The following is a 13726-nucleotide window of genomic DNA, read 5'->3' as shown; positions in this document are numbered from 1 at the left end:
ACAAATTGCAACCTGTACGGAACAGGAGGTTAAAGGTGCTGATTCTCCAAGGAGGGAGATTGCTAGTAAAGCGGCTGGAATGGCGAACCCAAGCACAAGGAGATGAGAAATGAGGTGCGTTTTAGAAACCTTTCCCGATCACACGGTGCACCATCTTCTGGGTTTCTCATGCATGTTTTCGAAGTAGGAAGATGCCCTTGAACCTGGAGATTTGGGACCCAGGGGATGGGAACCACGCAGTATTACTTTAAAGGGTCTGCGTTTGCTCACCCAACCTCACCAAACCTCTCAGCCCCAAGAGTGTCCACCCTTATGTCTCAATCAGCTGTGGGTCTAGATATGGTCAATCCAGGTGGCATCACAGCCCCTGAACGAATTTAGTAAGAATTTCTCTCTCTTTCACTGTCTGTGTTTCACGGGTTTTTAAAAGTGATTGATTTTTATAAAGGGGTTTAGCTGCTTTTCACTGCTGTGTTTATGCCGCTTTACACCCACTTGACTCACTTACAGAGAGATATCAATACATAGGTTTTAACATTCTTACTAGTCAGATATATTCTTGGGCGGTGAATAGGGGGTGTTGAGTCCAGTTCACTGAGCAAGGAGTAGGTCGTGTCTATTACATATTGGGTTTATGGAACGGTCTCTGAGCTAATTGGAAACCCTTCTTTTATGCATCACCCCACCTCACCTTTCCCGTTAAGCAGCCATAGTGTGTTTTCTAAACGTGTGACTCTGTTCTGTTTTGTAATTCAGTTCAAGGGTAGCAATTTTTACATTCCCTCTATAAGTGATATCTTATGATAAGTGTCTTTTTCTGTGTGACTTATTTCACTTAGAATCGTCGTACCTAAATCCACTCATCATGCTGCTACTAGCCTTATGACGTTGATTTCATGGCTGAGTGATATTCCATTGTACATAAGGACCACAACTTCTTTATCCAGTTTTCTCTTTCCTGGGATATTTAGGGTGTAACGAAGTGGAGGTTCTTGTCAACAGAGCAGCCCTAAACTTTGGGGTGCCTGTGTCTTGCTGATTTTTAGTTTTCCCAATTTATACGCCCATGAGTGGAAGTGCCCTATGCTCTCTAAGCTGAGTTTTTTCGATGTTTCAGGACACACCGTACACTTCTCCAGAGTGGCTGTTGGCAATTTACATCCCGCCCATCAGCGTAGCAAGGCTCCCGTTTCTCCATGGCCTGTCCTGCATTTCTGGTTTTGACACTTTATTCAGCATGGCCCTTTTGACCGATGGGCAGCGAGACTTCTTTGTAGCGCTGATTTGCCTTTCCAGGTTGCTTGGTTGGCCAAAAAGGGCGTATGCGTTTTTTCCTGAATATATTCAGGAAAAAACGCATACGCCCTTTTTGGCCAAGGGCATCATTGTCGAGGTTTTGCCGCTTTTCCCGTGCTTTAAAGGCGATTCGAATCTACCTCCTGAAATCTGTTTCCTGCAATTCTGCCTTGCTTTCAAATCCTCTTCGTTGTCTTCCATCAATATATTTGAGGACGAGAGTTATGATTTATAACTCTGCAGGTTTGTGAATTGCAGTGCCCCTGAGCTCCATTTTTCAACTCGCTTTCTTGGGAGCTGGCCGCAAAAGCGCAGGATTGCTTCAGCGCCTATTCTGTTTCCGGGCGGAAGGCTGAGCCTGTGGTTAATTCTTCTTCCTGATGGGAAAATAGAGTGACCTGTGCCTGTCCCAACACCTAGAGCTAGTGTCTCATTGGTTCCCCCTCTTCCCGTTCATCCTCAGGACAAATTGCAACCTGTACGGAACAGGAGGTTAAAGGTGCTGATTCTCCAAGGAGGGAGATTGCTAGTAAAGCGGCTGGAATGGCGAACCCAAGCACAAGGAGATGAGAAATGAGGTGCGTTTTAGAAACCTTTCCCGATCACACGGTGCACCATCTTCTGGGTTTCTCATGCATGTTTTCGAAGTAGGAAGATGCCCTTGAACCTGGAGATTTGGGACCCAGGGGATGGGAACCACGCAGTATTACTTTAAAGGGTCTGCGTTTGCTCACCCAACCTCACCAAACCTCTCAGCCCCAAGAGTGTCCACCCTTATGTCTCAATCAGCTGTGGGTCTAGATATGGTCAATCCAGGTGGCATCACAGCCCCTGAACGAATTTAGTAAGAATTTCTCTCTCTTTCACTGTCTGTGTTTCACGGGTTTTTAAAAGTGATTGATTTTTATAAAGGGGTTTAGCTGCTTTTCACTGCTGTGTTTATGCCGCTTTACACCCACTTGACTCACTTACAGAGAGATATCAATACATAGGTTTTAACATTCTTACTAGTCAGATATATTCTTGGGCGGTGAATAGGGGGTGTTGAGTCCAGTTCACTGAGCAAGGAGTAGGTCGTGTCTATTACATATTGGGTTTATGGAACGGTCTCTGAGCTAATTGGAAACCCTTCTTTTATGCATCACCCCACCTCACCTTTCCCGTTAAGCAGCCATAGTGTGTTTTCTAAACGTGTGACTCTGTTCTGTTTTGTAATTCAGTTCAAGGGTAGCAATTTTTACATTCCCTCTATAAGTGATATCTTATGATAAGTGTCTTTTTCTGTGTGACTTATTTCACTTAGAATCGTCGTACCTAAATCCACTCATCATGCTGCTACTAGCCTTATGACGTTGATTTCATGGCTGAGTGATATTCCATTGTACATAAGGACCACAACTTCTTTATCCAGTTTTCTCTTTCCTGGGATATTTAGGGTGTAACGAAGTGGAGGTTCTTGTCAACAGAGCAGCCCTAAACTTTGGGGTGCCTGTGTCTTGCTGATTTTTAGTTTTCCCAATTTATACGCCCATGAGTGGAAGTGCCCTATGCTCTCTAAGCTGAGTTTTTTCGATGTTTCAGGACACACCGTACACTTCTCCAGAGTGGCTGTTGGCAATTTACATCCCGCCCATCAGCGTAGCAAGGCTCCCGTTTCTCCATGGCCTGTCCTGCATTTCTGGTTTTGACACTTTATTCAGCATGGCCCTTTTGACCGATGGGCAGCGAGACTTCTTTGTAGCGCTGATTTGCCTTTCCAGGTTGCTTGGTTGGCCAAAAAGGGCGTATGCGTTTTTTCCTGAATATATTCAGGAAAAAACGCATACGCCCTTTTTGGCCAAGGGCATCATTGTCGAGGTTTTGCCGCTTTTCCCGTGCTTTAAAGGCGATTCGAATCTACCTCCTGAAATCTGTTTCCTGCAATTCTGCCTTGCTTTCAAATCCTCTTCGTTGTCTTCCATCAATATATTTGAGGACGAGAGTTATGATTTATAACTCTGCAGGTTTGTGAATTGCAGTGCCCCTGAGCTCCATTTTTCAACTCGCTTTCTTGGGAGCTGGCCGCAAAAGCGCAGGATTGCTTCAGCGCCTATTCTGTTTCCGGGCGGAAGGCTGAGCCTGTGGTTAATTCTTCTTCCTGATGGGAAAATAGAGTGACCTGTGCCTGTCCCAACACCTAGAGCTAGTGTCTCATTGGTTCCCCCTCTTCCCGTTCATCCTCAGGACAAATTGCAACCTGTACGGAACAGGAGGTTAAAGGTGCTGATTCTCCAAGGAGGGAGATTGCTAGTAAAGCGGCTGGAATGGCGAACCCAAGCACAAGGAGATGAGAAATGAGGTGCGTTTTAGAAACCTTTCCCGATCACACGGTGCACCATCTTCTGGGTTTCTCATGCATGTTTTCGAAGTAGGAAGATGCCCTTGAACCTGGAGATTTGGGACCCATGGGATGGGAACCACGCAGTATTACTTTAAAGGGTCTGCGTTTGCTCACCCAACCTCACCAAACCTCTCAGCCCCAAGAGTGTCCACCCTTATGTCTCAATCAGCTGTGGGTCTAGATATGGTCAATCCAGGTGGCATCACAGCCCCTGAACGAATTTAGTAAGAATTTCTCTCTCTTTCACTGTCTGTGTTTCACGGGTTTTTAAAAGTGATTGATTTTTATAAAGGGGTTTAGCTGCTTTTCACTGCTGTGTTTATGCCGCTTTACACCCACTTGACTCACTTACAGAGAGATATCAATACATAGGTTTTAACATTCTTACTAGTCAGATATATTCTTGGGCGGTGAATAGGGGGTGTTGAGTCCAGTTCACTGAGCAAGGAGTAGGTCGTGTCTATTACATATTGGGTTTATGGAACGGTCTCTGAGCTAATTGGAAACCCTTCTTTTATGCATCACCCCACCTCACCTTTCCCGTTAAGCAGCCATAGTGTGTTTTCTAAACGTGTGACTCTGTTCTGTTTTGTAATTCAGTTCAAGGGTAGCAATTTTTACATTCCCTCTATAAGTGATATCTTATGATAAGTGTCTTTTTCTGTGTGACTTATTTCACTTAGAATCGTCGTACCTAAATCCACTCATCATGCTGCTACTAGCCTTATGACGTTGATTTCATGGCTGAGTGATATTCCATTGTACATAAGGACCACAACTTCTTTATCCAGTTTTCTCTTTCCTGGGATATTTAGGGTGTAACGAAGTGGAGGTTCTTGTCAACAGAGCAGCCCTAAACTTTGGGGTGCCTGTGTCTTGCTGATTTTTAGTTTTCCCAATTTATACGCCCATGAGTGGAAGTGCCCTATGCTCTCTAAGCTGAGTTTTTTCGATGTTTCAGGACACACCGTACACTTCTCCAGAGTGGCTGTTGGCAATTTACATCCCGCCCATCAGCGTAGCAAGGCTCCCGTTTCTCCATGGCCTGTCCTGCATTTCTGGTTTTGACACTTTATTCAGCATGGCCCTTTTGACCGATGGGCAGCGAGACTTCTTTGTAGCGCTGATTTGCCTTTCCAGGTTGCTTGGTTGGCCAAAAAGGGCGTATGCGTTTTTTCCTGAATATATTCAGGAAAAAACGCATACGCCCTTTTTGGCCAAGGGCATCATTGTCGAGGTTTTGCCGCTTTTCCCGTGCTTTAAAGGCGATTCGAATCTACCTCCTGAAATCTGTTTCCTGCAATTCTGCCTTGCTTTCAAATCCTCTTCGTTGTCTTCCATCAATATATTTGAGGACGAGAGTTATGATTTATAACTCTGCAGGTTTGTGAATTGCAGTGCCCCTGAGCTCCATTTTTCAACTCGCTTTCTTGGGAGCTGGCCGCAAAAGCGCAGGATTGCTTCAGCGCCTATTCTGTTTCCGGGCGGAAGGCTGAGCCTGTGGTTAATTCTTCTTCCTGATGGGAAAATAGAGTGACCTGTGCCTGTCCCAACACCTAGAGCTAGTGTCTCATTGGTTCCCCCTCTTCCCGTTCATCCTCAGGACAAATTGCAACCTGTACGGAACAGGAGGTTAAAGGTGCTGATTCTCCAAGGAGGGAGATTGCTAGTAAAGCGGCTGGAATGGCGAACCCAAGCACAAGGAGATGAGAAATGAGGTGCGTTTTAGAAACCTTTCCCGATCACACGGTGCACCATCTTCTGGGTTTCTCATGCATGTTTTCGAAGTAGGAAGATGCCCTTGAACCTGGAGATTTGGGACCCAGGGGATGGGAACCACGCAGTATTACTTTAAAGGGTCTGCGTTTGCTCACCCAACCTCACCAAACCTCTCAGCCCCAAGAGTGTCCACCCTTATGTCTCAATCAGCTGTGGGTCTAGATATGGTCAATCCAGGTGGCATCACAGCCCCTGAACGAATTTAGTAAGAATTTCTCTCTCTTTCACTGTCTGTGTTTCACGGGTTTTTAAAAGTGATTGATTTTTATAAAGGGGTTTAGCTGCTTTTCACTGCTGTGTTTATGCCGCTTTACACCCACTTGACTCACTTACAGAGAGATATCAATACATAGGTTTTAACATTCTTACTAGTCAGATATATTCTTGGGCGGTGAATAGGGGGTGTTGAGTCCAGTTCACTGAGCAAGGAGTAGGTCGTGTCTATTACATATTGGGTTTATGGAACGGTCTCTGAGCTAATTGGAAACCCTTCTTTTATGCATCACCCCACCTCACCTTTCCCGTTAAGCAGCCATAGTGTGTTTTCTAAACGTGTGACTCTGTTCTGTTTTGTAATTCAGTTCAAGGGTAGCAATTTTTACATTCCCTCTATAAGTGATATCTTATGATAAGTGTCTTTTTCTGTGTGACTTATTTCACTTAGAATCGTCGTACCTAAATCCACTCATCATGCTGCTACTAGCCTTATGACGTTGATTTCATGGCTGAGTGATATTCCATTGTACATAAGGACCACAACTTCTTTATCCAGTTTTCTCTTTCCTGGGATATTTAGGGTGTAACGAAGTGGAGGTTCTTGTCAACAGAGCAGCCCTAAACTTTGGGGTGCCTGTGTCTTGCTGATTTTTAGTTTTCCCAATTTATACGCCCATGAGTGGAAGTGCCCTATGCTCTCTAAGCTGAGTTTTTTCGATGTTTCAGGACACACCGTACACTTCTCCAGAGTGGCTGTTGGCAATTTACATCCCGCCCATCAGCGTAGCAAGGCTCCCGTTTCTCCATGGCCTGTCCTGCATTTCTGGTTTTGACACTTTATTCAGCATGGCCCTTTTGACCGATGGGCAGCGAGACTTCTTTGTAGCGCTGATTTGCCTTTCCAGGTTGCTTGGTTGGCCAAAAAGGGCGTATGCGTTTTTTCCTGAATATATTCAGGAAAAAACGCATACGCCCTTTTTGGCCAAGGGCATCATTGTCGAGGTTTTGCCGCTTTTCCCGTGCTTTAAAGGCGATTCGAATCTACCTCCTGAAATCTGTTTCCTGCAATTCTGCCTTGCTTTCAAATCCTCTTCGTTGTCTTCCATCAATATATTTGAGGACGAGAGTTATGATTTATAACTCTGCAGGTTTGTGAATTGCAGTGCCCCTGAGCTCCATTTTTCAACTCGCTTTCTTGGGAGCTGGCCGCAAAAGCGCAGGATTGCTTCAGCGCCTATTCTGTTTCCGGGCGGAAGGCTGAGCCTGTGGTTAATTCTTCTTCCTGATGGGAAAATAGAGTGACCTGTGCCTGTCCCAACACCTAGAGCTAGTGTCTCATTGGTTCCCCCTCTTCCCGTTCATCCTCAGGACAAATTGCAACCTGTACGGAACAGGAGGTTAAAGGTGCTGATTCTCCAAGGAGGGAGATTGCTAGTAAAGCGGCTGGAATGGCGAACCCAAGCACAAGGAGATGAGAAATGAGGTGCGTTTTAGAAACCTTTCCCGATCACACGGTGCACCATCTTCTGGGTTTCTCATGCATGTTTTCGAAGTAGGAAGATGCCCTTGAACCTGGAGATTTGGGACCCAGGGGATGGGAACCACGCAGTATTACTTTAAAGGGTCTGCGTTTGCTCACCCAACCTCACCAAACCTCTCAGCCCCAAGAGTGTCCACCCTTATGTCTCAATCAGCTGTGGGTCTAGATATGGTCAATCCAGGTGGCATCACAGCCCCTGAACGAATTTAGTAAGAATTTCTCTCTCTTTCACTGTCTGTGTTTCACGGGTTTTTAAAAGTGATTGATTTTTATAAAGGGGTTTAGCTGCTTTTCACTGCTGTGTTTATGCCGCTTTACACCCACTTGACTCACTTACAGAGAGATATCAATACATAGGTTTTAACATTCTTACTAGTCAGATATATTCTTGGGCGGTGAATAGGGGGTGTTGAGTCCAGTTCACTGAGCAAGGAGTAGGTCGTGTCTATTACATATTGGGTTTATGGAACGGTCTCTGAGCTAATTGGAAACCCTTCTTTTATGCATCACCCCACCTCACCTTTCCCGTTAAGCAGCCATAGTGTGTTTTCTAAACGTGTGACTCTGTTCTGTTTTGTAATTCAGTTCAAGGGTAGCAATTTTTACATTCCCTCTATAAGTGATATCTTATGATAAGTGTCTTTTTCTGTGTGACTTATTTCACTTAGAATCGTCGTACCTAAATCCACTCATCATGCTGCTACTAGCCTTATGACGTTGATTTCATGGCTGAGTGATATTCCATTGTACATAAGGACCACAACTTCTTTATCCAGTTTTCTCTTTCCTGGGATATTTAGGGTGTAACGAAGTGGAGGTTCTTGTCAACAGAGCAGCCCTAAACTTTGGGGTGCCTGTGTCTTGCTGATTTTTAGTTTTCCCAATTTATACGCCCATGAGTGGAAGTGCCCTATGCTCTCTAAGCTGAGTTTTTTCGATGTTTCAGGACACACCGTACACTTCTCCAGAGTGGCTGTTGGCAATTTACATCCCGCCCATCAGCGTAGCAAGGCTCCCGTTTCTCCATGGCCTGTCCTGCATTTCTGGTTTTGACACTTTATTCAGCATGGCCCTTTTGACCGATGGGCAGCGAGACTTCTTTGTAGCGCTGATTTGCCTTTCCAGGTTGCTTGGTTGGCCAAAAAGGGCGTATGCGTTTTTTCCTGAATATATTCAGGAAAAAACGCATACGCCCTTTTTGGCCAAGGGCATCATTGTCGAGGTTTTGCCGCTTTTCCCGTGCTTTAAAGGCGATTCGAATCTACCTCCTGAAATCTGTTTCCTGCAATTCTGCCTTGCTTTCAAATCCTCTTCGTTGTCTTCCATCAATATATTTGAGGACGAGAGTTATGATTTATAACTCTGCAGGTTTGTGAATTGCAGTGCCCCTGAGCTCCATTTTTCAACTCGCTTTCTTGGGAGCTGGCCGCAAAAGCGCAGGATTGCTTCAGCGCCTATTCTGTTTCCGGGCGGAAGGCTGAGCCTGTGGTTAATTCTTCTTCCTGATGGGAAAATAGAGTGACCTGTGCCTGTCCCAACACCTAGAGCTAGTGTCTCATTGGTTCCCCCTCTTCCCGTTCATCCTCAGGACAAATTGCAACCTGTACGGAACAGGAGGTTAAAGGTGCTGATTCTCCAAGGAGGGAGATTGCTAGTAAAGCGGCTGGAATGGCGAACCCAAGCACAAGGAGATGAGAAATGAGGTGCGTTTTAGAAACCTTTCCCGATCACACGGTGCACCATCTTCTGGGTTTCTCATGCATGTTTTCGAAGTAGGAAGATGCCCTTGAACCTGGAGATTTGGGACCCAGGGGATGGGAACCACGCAGTATTACTTTAAAGGGTCTGCGTTTGCTCACCCAACCTCACCAAACCTCTCAGCCCCAAGAGTGTCCACCCTTATGTCTCAATCAGCTGTGGGTCTAGATATGGTCAATCCAGGTGGCATCACAGCCCCTGAACGAATTTAGTAAGAATTTCTCTCTCTTTCACTGTCTGTGTTTCACGGGTTTTTAAAAGTGATTGATTTTTATAAAGGGGTTTAGCTGCTTTTCACTGCTGTGTTTATGCCGCTTTACACCCACTTGACTCACTTACAGAGAGATATCAATACATAGGTTTTAACATTCTTACTAGTCAGATATATTCTTGGGCGGTGAATAGGGGGTGTTGAGTCCAGTTCACTGAGCAAGGAGTAGGTCGTGTCTATTACATATTGGGTTTATGGAACGGTCTCTGAGCTAATTGGAAACCCTTCTTTTATGCATCACCCCACCTCACCTTTCCCGTTAAGCAGCCATAGTGTGTTTTCTAAACGTGTGACTCTGTTCTGTTTTGTAATTCAGTTCAAGGGTAGCAATTTTTACATTCCCTCTATAAGTGATATCTTATGATAAGTGTCTTTTTCTGTGTGACTTATTTCACTTAGAATCGTCGTACCTAAATCCACTCATCATGCTGCTACTAGCCTTATGACGTTGATTTCATGGCTGAGTGATATTCCATTGTACATAAGGACCACAACTTCTTTATCCAGTTTTCTCTTTCCTGGGATATTTAGGGTGTAACGAAGTGGAGGTTCTTGTCAACAGAGCAGCCCTAAACTTTGGGGTGCCTGTGTCTTGCTGATTTTTAGTTTTCCCAATTTATACGCCCATGAGTGGAAGTGCCCTATGCTCTCTAAGCTGAGTTTTTTCGATGTTTCAGGACACACCGTACACTTCTCCAGAGTGGCTGTTGGCAATTTACATCCCGCCCATCAGCGTAGCAAGGCTCCCGTTTCTCCATGGCCTGTCCTGCATTTCTGGTTTTGACACTTTATTCAGCATGGCCCTTTTGACCGATGGGCAGCGAGACTTCTTTGTAGCGCTGATTTGCCTTTCCAGGTTGCTTGGTTGGCCAAAAAGGGCGTATGCGTTTTTTCCTGAATATATTCAGGAAAAAACGCATACGCCCTTTTTGGCCAAGGGCATCATTGTCGAGGTTTTGCCGCTTTTCCCGTGCTTTAAAGGCGATTCGAATCTACCTCCTGAAATCTGTCTCCTGCAATTCTGCCTTGCTTTCAAATCCTCTTCGTTGCCTTCCCTCAATATATTTGAGGACGAGAGTTATGATTTATAACTCTGCAGGTTTGTGAATTGCAGTGCCCCTGAGCTCCATTTTTCAACTCGCTTTCTTGGGAGCTGGCCGCAAAAGCGCAGGATTGCTTCAGGCGCTATTTTGGTCCCGGACGGCAGGCTGAGCCTGTGGTTAATTCTTCTTCCTGATGGGAAAATAGAGTGACCTGTGCCTGTCCCAACACCTAGAGCTAGTGTCTCATTGGTTCCCCCTCTTCCCGTTCATCCTCAGGACAAATTGCAACCTGTACGGAACAGGAGGTTAAAGGTGCTGATTCTCCAAGGAGGGAGATTGCTAGTAAAGCGGCTGGAATGGGGAACCCCAGCACAAGGAGATGAGAAATGAGGTGCGTTTTAGAAACCTTTCCCGATCACACGGTGTACCATCTTCTGGGTTTCTCATGCATGTTTTCGATGTAGGAAGATGCCCTTGAACCTGGAGATTTGGGACCCATGGGATGGGTACCACGCAGTATTACTCTAAAGGGTCTGCGTTTGCTCACCCAACCTCACCAAACCTCTCAGCCCCAAGAGTGTCCACCCTTATGTCTCAATCAGCTGTGGGTCTAGATATGGTCAATCCAGGTGGCATCACAGCCCCTGAACGAATTTAGTAAGAATTTCTCTCTCTTTCACTGTCTTTGTTTCACGGGTTTTCAAAAGTGATTGATTTTTATAAAGGGGTTTAGCTGCTTTTCACTGCTGTGTTTATGCCGCTTTACACCCACTTGACTCACTTACAGAGAGATATCAATACATAGGTTTTAACATTCTTACTAGTCAGATATATTCTTGGGCGGTGAATAGGGGGTGTTGAGTCCAGTTCACTGAGCAAGGAGTAGGTCGTGTCTATTACATATTGGGTTTATGGAACGGTCTCTGAGCTAATTGGAAACCCTTCTTTTATGCATCACCCCACCTCACCTTTCCCGTTAAGCAGCCATAGTGTGTTTTCTAAACGTGTGACTCTGTTCTGTTTTGTAATTCAGTTCAAGGGTAGCAATTTTTACATTCCCTCTATAAGTGATATCTTATGATAAGTGTCTTTTTCTGTGTGACTTATTTCACTAAGAATCGTCGTACCTAAATCCACTCATCATGCTGCTACTAGCCTTATGACGTTGATTTCATGGCTGAGTGATATTCCATTGTACATAAGGACCACAACTTCTTTATCCAGTTTTCTCTTTCCTGGGATATTTAGGGTGTAACGAAGTGGAGGTTCTTGTCAACAGAGCAGCCCTAAACTTTGGGGTGCCTGTGTCTTGCTGATTTTTAGTTTTCCCAATTTATACGCCCATGAGTGGAAGTGCCCTATGCTCTCTAAGCTGAGTTTTTTCGATGTTTCAGGACACACCGTACACTTCTCCAGAGTGGCTGTTGGCAATTTACATCCCGCCCATCAGCGTAGCAAGGCTCCCGTTTCTCCATGGCCTGTCCTGCATTTCTGGTTTTGACACTTTATTCAGCATGGCCCTTTTGACCGATGGGCAGCGAGACTTCTTTGTAGCGCTGATTTGCCTTTCCAGGTTGCTTGGTTGGCCAAAAAGGGCGTATGCGTTTTTTCCTGAATATATTCAGGAAAAAACGCATACGCCCTTTTTGGCCAAGGGCATCATTGTCGAGGTTTTGCCGCTTTTCCCGTGCTTTAAAGGCGATTCGAATCTACCTCCTGAAATCTGTTTCCTGCAATTCTGCCTTGCTTTCAAATCCTCTTCGTTGCCTTCCATCAATATATTTGAGGACGAGAGTTATGATTTATAACTCTGCAGGTTTGTGAATTGCAGTGCCCCTGAGCTCCATTTTTCAACTCGCTTTCTTGGGAGCTGGCCGCAAAAGCGCAGGATTGCTTCAGCGCCTATTCTGTTTCCGGGCGGAAGGCTGAGCCTGTGGTTAATTCTTCTTCCTGATGGGAAAATAGAGTGACCTGTGCCTGTCCCAACACCTAGAGCTAGTGTCTCATTGGTTCCCCCTCTTCCCGTTCATCCTCAGGACAAATTGCAACCTGTACGGAACAGGAGGTTAAAGGTGCTGATTCTCCAAGGAGGGAGATTGCTAGTAAAGCGGCTGGAATGGCGAACCCAAGCACAAGGAGATGAGAAATGAGGTGCGTTTTAGAAACCTTTCCCGATCACACGGTGCACCATCTTCTGGGTTTCTCATGCATGTTTTCGAAGTAGGAAGATGCCCTTGAACCTGGAGATTTGGGACCCATGGGATGGGAACCACGCAGTATTACTCTAAAGGGTCTGCGTTTGCTCACCCAACCTCACCAAACCTCTCAGCCCCAAGAGTGTCCACCCTTATGTCTCAATCAGCTGTGGGTCTAGATATGGTCAATCCAGGTGGCATCACAGCCCCTGAACGAATTTAGTAAGAATTTCTCTCTCTTTCACTGTCTTTGTTTCACGGGTTTTCAAAAGTGATTGATTTTTATAAAGGGGTTTAGCTGCTTTTCACTGCTGTGTTTATGCCGCTTTACACCCACTTGACTCACTTACAGAGAGATATCAATACATAGGTTTTAACATTCTTACTAGTCATATATATTCTTGGGCGGTGAATAGGGGGTGTTGAGTCCAGTTCACTGAGCAAGGAGTAGGTCGTGTCTATTACATATTGGGTTTATGGAACGGTCTCTGAGCTAATTGGAAACCCTTCTTTTATGCATCACCCCACCTCACCTTTCCCGTTAAGCAGCCATAGTGTGTTTTCTAAACGTGTGACTCTGTTCTGTTTTGTAATTCAGTTCAAGGGTAGCAATTTTTACATTCCCTCTATAAGTGATATCTTATGATAAGTGTCTTTTTCTGTGTGACTTATTTCACTTAGAATCGTCGTACCTAAATCCACTCATCATGCTGCTACTAGCCTTATGACGTTGATTTCATGGCTGAGTGATATTCCATTGTACATAAGGACCACAACTTCTTTATCCAGTTTTCTCTTTCCTGGGATATTTAGGGTGTAACGAAGTGGAGGTTCTTGTCAACAGAGCAGCCCTAAACTTTGGGGTGCCTGTGTCTTGCTGATTTTTAGTTTTCCCAATTTATACGCCCATGAGTGGAAGTGCCCTATGCTCTCTAAGCTGAGTTTTTTCGATGTTTCAGGACACACCGTACACTTCTCCAGAGTGGCTGTTGGCAATTTACATCCCGCCCATCAGCGTAGCAAGGCTCCCGTTTCTCCATGGCCTGTCCTGCATTTCTGGTTTTGACACTTTATTCAGCATGGCCCTTTTGACCGATGGGCAGCGAGACTTCTTTGTAGCGCTGATTTGCCTTTCCAGGTTGCTTGGTTGGCCAAAAAGGGCGTATGCGTTTTTTCCTGAATATATTCAGGAAAAAACGCATACGCCCTTTTTGGCCAAGGGCATCATTGTCGAGGTTTTGCCGCTTT

This window comes from Balaenoptera ricei, chromosome 9 (assembly GCF_028023285.1).
Source record: "Balaenoptera ricei isolate mBalRic1 chromosome 9, mBalRic1.hap2, whole genome shotgun sequence".
Classification (NCBI taxonomy): domain Eukaryota; kingdom Metazoa; phylum Chordata; class Mammalia; order Artiodactyla; family Balaenopteridae; genus Balaenoptera; species Balaenoptera ricei.
Note: the sequence above shows the minus strand (reverse complement) of the source record.